The 8351-nt window shown below is 37.3% G+C and overlaps 1 long non-coding RNA gene and 1 other non-coding gene across 2 annotated transcripts in view; one reads left to right on the forward strand and one right to left on the reverse strand.

Annotated features, from left to right (window-relative positions):
- Nucleotides 1-8351, reverse strand: part of LOC106868903 (uncharacterized) — an 80779-nt gene that overhangs the window by 37566 nt on the left and 34862 nt on the right. The gene's annotated exons all lie outside the window — the stretch shown is intronic.
- On the forward strand, nucleotides 4003-4109 carry LOC128250380 (U6 spliceosomal RNA). Its single transcript, XR_008266409.1, has one exon. It is a non-coding gene; the product is annotated as a U6 spliceosomal RNA (small nuclear RNA).

The following is an 8351-nucleotide window of genomic DNA, read 5'->3' on the forward strand; positions in this document are numbered from 1 at the left end:
TATATATATATATATATATATATATATATATATATTAGTTAATAATTAAGGCTACTAACAAGCAGAACCGGTATGTTAAGTATAGCAGTCAAAATTACTAAACCAGAAATTTTCACTTAAACACAAAAGTGAAAGCGAGTAAATGAATAAAAATCCCCAAGCCTCACTATATTTAGCGTGCCTGTACTGCTTGTTAGTGCCCTTAATTATTAATTGATAATCTTTTACCGTTATGAGTTTTTTTACGCATGCTAAGCTACCGATATTATTATAAACAATATATGAGCAAATGAATAATAATAGACGATGGAAAATGGTCAGTTCATTCCAGCTGTTTCTTACGCATGTTTAATAGAAGAATGACTACATTTCATCATTGTAAAAATAACCGTAATCATCAGATAAAACATATCATTTCAAAACAATAGTAGAATAGCTCAAGAACACAGCAAGAACATACCTGGAGCCAGCTGAAGCTGACCATGTTTAATGGTCAGCTGTAATGAACTGACTTTTATCGATCACCTGTTATTATTCATTTGCTTATAATACACCATAGGGATTCACGACACGCTGGACACCCTAGAGTATACGAAATAACGTATGATCACCACAGCGTATGCTTTGGACCAACTCTTAGGCGCTAAATACTCGTAGGGATCGTTTTCTCTGTCTGTATAACCTGAACATTCTACTAGATATTTCATTGACCATAGGTGGTGACAACAGGTTAATCCAACCCTACCAGGTGCATATTATTTAAGTACCCGATTCCCTCAATTCTTCTTCTTCTTCTTCTTCTTCTTCTTCTTCTTCTTCTTCTTCTTCTTCTTCTTCTTCTTCTTCAACTGTTCAATATTTGGTAGATTGAGGCAAATTTCTACTGCATCATCTGCTACACCACCGTGTTGCTGGGGTGTGTGCAGCATTGTGTGTTCTTTTCTGCTGTTGTGGGTGTGCAAACTCTTCCTGGTACTGTATTGTGTTAGTTTTTTTTCTCTCTCTTGAGGTGTGGTACAGTCTTTTGTTGTGTTACTGCTTGTATGTGTGTTGAGTGTGCAATGGATTGGTGTTTTGGCTTGCTCGTGGAAGTTTATTTCACTTGGTAAATGCTGTATAGAGTATGTCTTGTATTTGTGGGTGTTTATTTTGTTTAGGTTGTATTATTGGATTGATAGTGTCTTGCGTAGGATGTGGGCTATTTCCAGCAGGGCTGTTTTCTGGACAGTGTGTAGTGTTGAGAATCCAGGTATAGCTTCTACGGTTTTATTCATATGTTCTTTTATGTTGTTTTAATGCTCCGATTATTATGTCTTTATTGCCCACGGGGGTCTAAACATAGAGGGGATAGACAAGGACAGACAAAGGGATGGAGTCGATTACATCGACCCCAGTGCATAACTGGTACTTATTTAACCGACCCCGAAAGGATGAAAGGCAAAGTCGACCTCGGCGGAATTTGAACTCAGAACGTAACGGCAGACGAAATACTGCCAAGCATTTCGCCCGGCGTGCTAACGTTTCTGCCAGCTCCGATTATTATTGGTATTGTTTTTACCTTCCTGTCACACATATTGAATACTTCAATTTCGAGGACTTTGTAATTTGACAATTTCCCCACTTCTTTTTGACGATATTTTGATCAGAAGGGACTGCAGGTGTTTTTTCCCCAACCCCTGACTATTATGTCTGGGCGATTAGCTTTTATTTCTTTGTCGGTTTGAACCAGCATGTCCCAGTTGATTGTGACCTGATCATTGTCTTGTACCTTGCTTGGCACATGCTCATACTACCTGTTGTCAATTTTAATGTTGTAATGTTGGCGTATTGTCCAGTGGATATAACTACTTACTCTGTTGTGTCTGTATATATATTCAGACTTGGCAAGGATTGGTCAACTGTCTCATTGTGCTGGTTGCACATTCTGCATTTGGTGTTGAAGCCTGTTTTCATTATTTTGTTTTTATAACTGTTTGTAGTCAGGCATTGGTCTTGTGCATCGAGAATCAGTCCTTCTGTTTCAGCTTTTAGTCCAGAGCTTTTGAGCCATTGTTGGCTTTTACTTAGGCTCACTTCCTCTCTGTCAAGCCTTGCAGGGTAATGGCCATGAAGAGATTTTTCTCTCCATTTCTTCTTCAGAATCTTTTATAATTCTGTTTTCATGTTGTTTTTTTGCCTCTTTAGCCGTTTCTGCAATGTTGTCATCTGAGGTCAGTGTGTCAGTGTAGTTTGTTTCTGTTTTGTATTTTGTCGCCTCGTTGTGTTTAGAGAAAAGTGTTTTCTTTTTGTTGTGTTTTTTGGTTTGCTCCATATTGCTTCCTGGTATCACTGAATCGCTTATGTTGTTGGTATGGCATCTATTGATATAGGTTTTTTTGTTTAACTTTCTATAAAATCTTTTTGTGTTTATTTCGAATTCTCTATTATGCGGCAAGATTTTGCTGCTATGCCCTGTTTATTTTTTCTTTTACCTCCCAGGTATCTTCTTTATTTTTTATGTTGTATTGTTTTGTTATATGGGTCATTTTTTAAATATATTTTTCATATTGATCCCGTTTTCTCTAATTCACAAGCTAGTGAGAGGTCTTTCTTTCGTTTTTGAATTTTATTTATTATGACCCCATTTTGGGGTTTGAAATTTGGTTGGAAATTTTTTTTTTCTTTGTAAGGGTCAAGTTCAGATTTCCTGGATATCACTACAGCTGTTGAGTTGATCAAGTCATTTAGTTTGTTGATATTTAGTGTACCTTTTGATATGGTCATTATTACATCTAAGGCTCTGTTGTATTTATCTATCTGTTTATTTTATCAGCTGTTTATTTTTCTATAGCCTGGGAAGGCGTTTATGCTGGTCCATATTTATCGACTGTGTGATGTCTATAACCGAGGGTAGAGACGAACTGACTGAAGAAATAACAAAAGTAAAAGAACTAATCTTTTACTTTTGTTATTTCTACAGTCGGTTCGTCTCTACCCTCGGTTATAGCTGGTGTGTGATAGTGTGTGTTATTTTGTTTGTTGCTTTGTGCTTCAGTTTTCGCTTGTCTATGTGTGTTGTTGGTTTGCTGTGCTGTTCTATTGATTTCTGGGTTGGGTAGCTGTGTAGAGATTTTACTTTGGTTTAGCCTTTTATTTACTGTTTGCAGTGTTATCTCTGTTGTGTTCCCTTCTTTCTTTTGTGGTGTCTGATGCGTTTCCGGAGATACAATGTCTGATGTGCTGTTTTAGCCTGCCTGCGACCCAGTGATTTGAGTTATGAGGTGTTTTCTTTTATTTTCCGTGTGTATTTTATCTAATACCTTGTCTATTTCGGTTTCGGACACTTTTCCCTCTCGTAGGATATATTATTATTATTATTATTATTATTATTATTATTGAGCGAGAGCAGCGTATGCCATCAAAGTGACAATGGGGAACACTTATACGAAGCCCAATATACCCATCATGACTACCTGTCTGATAAAAGTAAACTATTACAACCACATGTGCGCGACATGATAATCTTATATCAAGATAAACAAAACATGACCTTACAGGTGAGGCCGAGGTAGAATTTTCATTAGGGTGAGTAGCCCATCCCGCTCAAAAGGTCCCGGAATAAGGTTTGTTTAAAGATGATGAACGAAACACCCATGTTTCCAGATGTGAGTTATTTAAACCCCAAAGAATTCCTCTAAACACATGGATATGATGTTCCCCAACTACTTCTGCTCGTGATCAGAGGTGCACATATCGTCAGCCACCAAGGGACATGTTCAACTAGTTAAGCTCAAACAATTGACAAGCAAATCTGTGGTACTAAGCAGAATATTTACTGTAGCCCATCTTTTATACAAAGACAAAACATGTACACAATAACACTTCCAATCAGTTAAGATCAGAAGCGATGAGAGTCACTGCCTGGTACTGCGTCAGGGCATTTTATTGTTGTTGTTGTTGTTGTTGTTATTATTATTATTATTATTATTATTATTATTATTATTATTATTATTATTATTATATGTACTAGCTACGGCGGTACATATTCTAAAACTGGAACCATACAGAGAAGATTAGCATGGCCCCTGCGTAAGGATGATACGGAAATTCGTGAAGTGTTCCATAGTTTTCTTATAGGCGCAGGAATGGCTGCGTTGTAACTAGCTTGCTTACCAACCACATGGTTCTGGGTTCAGTTCCATTACGTGGCACCTTGGGCAAGTGCCTTCTACTATAACCTCAGGCCGACTAAAAACTTGTGAATGGATTTGGTAGATGGAAACTGAAAGAAGCCCGTTGTATGTGCATGTGTGTGTGTGTGTGTGTGTGTGCATATGTTTGTGTGTCTGTGTTTGTCCCCCCGATGCTGGTCTGTTTACGTTCCTGTAACTTAGCGGTTCGGCAAAATAGGACCGATAGAATAAGTACTAGTCTTATAAAGAATAAGTCCTGTGGTCAATTTGTCCGACTAAAGGCGGTGCTCCAGCATGGCCGCAGTCAAATGACTGAAGCAAATAAAAGAATATATATATATACGTGTATGTATATATACATACATAATATATACAAATATATATATATACATAATTGTCACTAATTGTGACTGAGGGTGGTAGGTAGCACCTATATTGCTAGAAATAAGAGTTAAAAATCCTTTGAGCTGCAAGAAAGCATATTTTCATATACTGACAGGGGAGATAACCACACCACAACGAAGCTAGATCCCTATACTAGACTAATTTTGTTTGAAAATTACAAATTCATCAATAGTAACTATTAGTGACAATTGAATTTTTTCTTTTTGGTTTTATATTGCGCATAGCTGCGTTCGTTATTTTATAATTTTCACATTAGCATTTTGTTGAATCAGCCATAAATTCGTATGGTGAATATATATACTGACAGTCAAGATTTAGCCTAACCATCCTGCAATGGAATAATCACTCTCTGTGTGTGAATAAAAAGATTAATATATGAATATATGTGTGTACGTACACACACACAAACATACATACATATACAATATGGAAGAATCATTTTAACAATTTAAGAACATTTTCTATATTCTGTTTTCTTTTGTACTAGTCCACTGAAAAACTAAGAAAAAGTAAACAAAACATTCCTTTTGGTCAGAAAATCGATAAGTTTTGAAGTATCGAAATCATTCTATTATCCCTGTTCTCTGGATGTAGTTTTGTTCAAATATACCCTCCTAATCTTGTACAACCAGCCGTCAATCACGAGCGATTATGGCTTAGTAACAAGTACCATACTTGTTTCAGGTGGTTATGTAGTTGCGAACAGATGCAGACATTCTCTCTGTCTCATCATCCTTGACTAAGCAGAACAACCTGGATGTGACAACCGATAGAAGAAAGGGCTATCCCACTCACCTTGGATGGTACTCATTACTGTTGAGAAGACTGGAGCAATGTGAAATTAAGTGCCTTGCTCGAAGACACAACGCTCTCTCAGATCTATGAATTGAACCTACGACCTTATGATCATGACCTGATTACTCTAACCACTCGGGCACGTACACATACATATATGATCAGAGAAGTGAATGAACTACAAATTTTGGGCTACCACAGTACTCTAAAATGGTAGATTAGCAAAGCAGCTAAAAGCAAATGTGCAGTCAACGTAGTGGAAGTAACGAACGACGAAAAATCTCGAAAATAGGTGCGAGCAATTAGTTGAGAAAGATTCCACGATAAAAATTCTGGCATTCTTCAAAATATTCTTAGAGAAGTGTGAACCTCGTATTTCCTGATAATATTGAAAATACCAAAATAGAGTAACCTGGCAAGACCTGAAAAGCAAGAATTGTTTGTTCAAGAAGGCATCCGCTTCTCTTGTTTCCTCTCGTAAGTTTGATTAATTTGTTGAAGCTAATTTCTTTTTAGACGCTCAAAGACTCAAGGAGCCGCTCGTTGTTATGTTACTGTTTTTGTTTAGTTTTCGTGAAACTTAATCGGGCAGACCTCTGAATAAAGATTTCTATCCGTGACCATCCCATCTTATTTATCCATGACTTCGTCCTTCAATGGATAACGATGGATTGGTAGAATCATTGGAGCGCCGGTTTGGTTTCGCTTCTTTATGTTCTCAATTCAAATCCTGCTGAGGTCAACTTGCCGTCCAATCTTTCAGAGCTCAATAACATATTGTACCAATTATGTACAAGAGTCGATATAATCAGCTGTTCCCTTTCTTCAAGTATCTATATGAAAAATCATTATTCACTGTGTTCTTACTGTTTTTTCCCCATACGGCAAGATGTGATATAAAGGAGATTCCGCTGTTGTTTCTAGAGTTAGATTCCGACGTTGAGGTTGAGTATACTTGGCCATGTTGACTATGTATCATATCACAAAGCTGTGCCTACTTAAATCTACTGGTGATAAGATACGGAAGGTTAACATCTTGGCTGCTTGTTCTATACTCAATTAACTCAGCAACCCACGCTTTCAATTTGCGATGATCAAGAGTGTGAGGTAATTCGTATAGCCTTCAGTTCTTCACAGGGTTGAGTTAGTAGGATACTTAATCTATTTCCGGGTTAATATTACAAGCCAGCCCGAAAGCGGCGAGCAGGCAGAGTCGTTAGTACGCCGGGTAAAATACCTAGAGACGTTCCATCTCTCTTTAAGTTCAAATTCCGCAGAGGTCGACTTTGCCTTTGATGTTTTTGGAGTCGATAAAATAAAAGTACCAGTTAAATACTGGGGTAGATCTAATCAACTTACTTCTCCCCCGAAATTGTTGGCCTTGGGCCAAAATTCAAAATCAATATTACCACCCAGTCCTTATTTTTAGTGGAGTCCATCTTGTTGTAAGCATTTGGATGCAAGTTGTCTCCGATATAAGAATACCCTCTCTCTTTACAACTAGTCATAGAGGTACGGCTCAGTGTTATGACCACAAACTTTGATTAATACAAAATGGTAGTGAGCCAGTTTCTTTCTTTCACTTATTGTTTGTTTCATTCACCTCTTGTTTTTGTTTTTCTTTCTTTTCTTTTGTCGAAGTGTTCTTATCTATAAAACTCTTATTAGAATTATATCTGACTTCAAACTTAAAGCAACAGGGATTAAATTATGCTTTAAATTAAGCAGTGATTATAAGGAATAAAGCCCACTCCAACCATGACTTTCTATTTTTAGTGCAGTTGCAACTGTCAAAGACGAAAAAAACAATATGGACTCACGACACTATAGCATTCAGTATCGATACCAATACTGAATACTTTAGTGTTATTATCTCTGTATCAAAGCTATTGACGGAGTCTCTACGTGGTAATTGGGCTTCAAGATATACCAGTCAAATTTCCTCCCAAATCTTTCGCTACCATTTTTTAAAAGAAGCAACTGACAGAATAAAATAGTGCCCGAGACACAGTACATGTTTTTGCAACAATGAAAGAAACAAATGGAAAACAAGACAAGCAACACAAGGAATGACCCTTCATCAGTTGTCGGCTGTTTTTCTAATCCGTATTTCGAGCAATTCAACGACAAGATACACCTTCGATAAAACAGTTACTCCCGCAAAGTAAATTAAATGAAATTTGGGATTTTGCGGAAGGTCAAAATTGGTAACAAAAACAGGACAGTGAAAACAAACAGGAAGGGCTGTTTAGCCTAAACGAGGTGAGGTGGCGAATGCGGAGAAGCAAACTTTTCCTAACTTGTGTTTCTTTCTTTCCTTCTGATTCAGCTGGACGAATCAGACGCATTCTTGTCTGTCTCTTGTGCAAGCTTGCTTCTCCGCGTTCGCAACCTCCTTCCTGTTTGTTTTCACTGTTCTGTTTTTGTTACCAATTTTGACCCTCCGCAAAATTCCAAATTTCATTTAATTTACTTTGCTAGATCAACTATTTTATTGAAGGCGTATCTTGTCGTTGAATTGCTCGAAATACGGATTAGAAAAACAGCCGACAACTGATGAAGGGTCGTTCGTTATGTTACTTGTCTTGTTTTCCATTTGTTTCTTTCGTTGTTGCAAAGACAAAGTTCATATTCTATGTCTTCGTATTTCGTATCTCATGTTGTGGTTTTTTATGTTATTTACATTCCGTGACGTCCTGTGCCCACATATGCATATGTATATATGCATAGATGTAAGTATGTACATATACGTATGCGTATATGCATATATATATATATATATACATATATGCATATATATATATATATATATATATGTGTGTGTGTGTGCGTGTGTGCGTGTGCGTGCGTGTGCGTGTGTGCTTGTGTGTTTGAGTACCTGTGTTTGCGCCCCCCCACCTTTACATGACAACCGATGTTGGTATGTTTAGGTCCCCGTAACTGGTGGTTCAGCAAAAGTGACCGATAGAATAAGTACTA

Source organism: Octopus bimaculoides, chromosome 20 (genome assembly GCF_001194135.2).
Source record: "Octopus bimaculoides isolate UCB-OBI-ISO-001 chromosome 20, ASM119413v2, whole genome shotgun sequence".
NCBI lineage: Eukaryota > Metazoa > Mollusca > Cephalopoda > Octopoda > Octopodidae > Octopus > Octopus bimaculoides.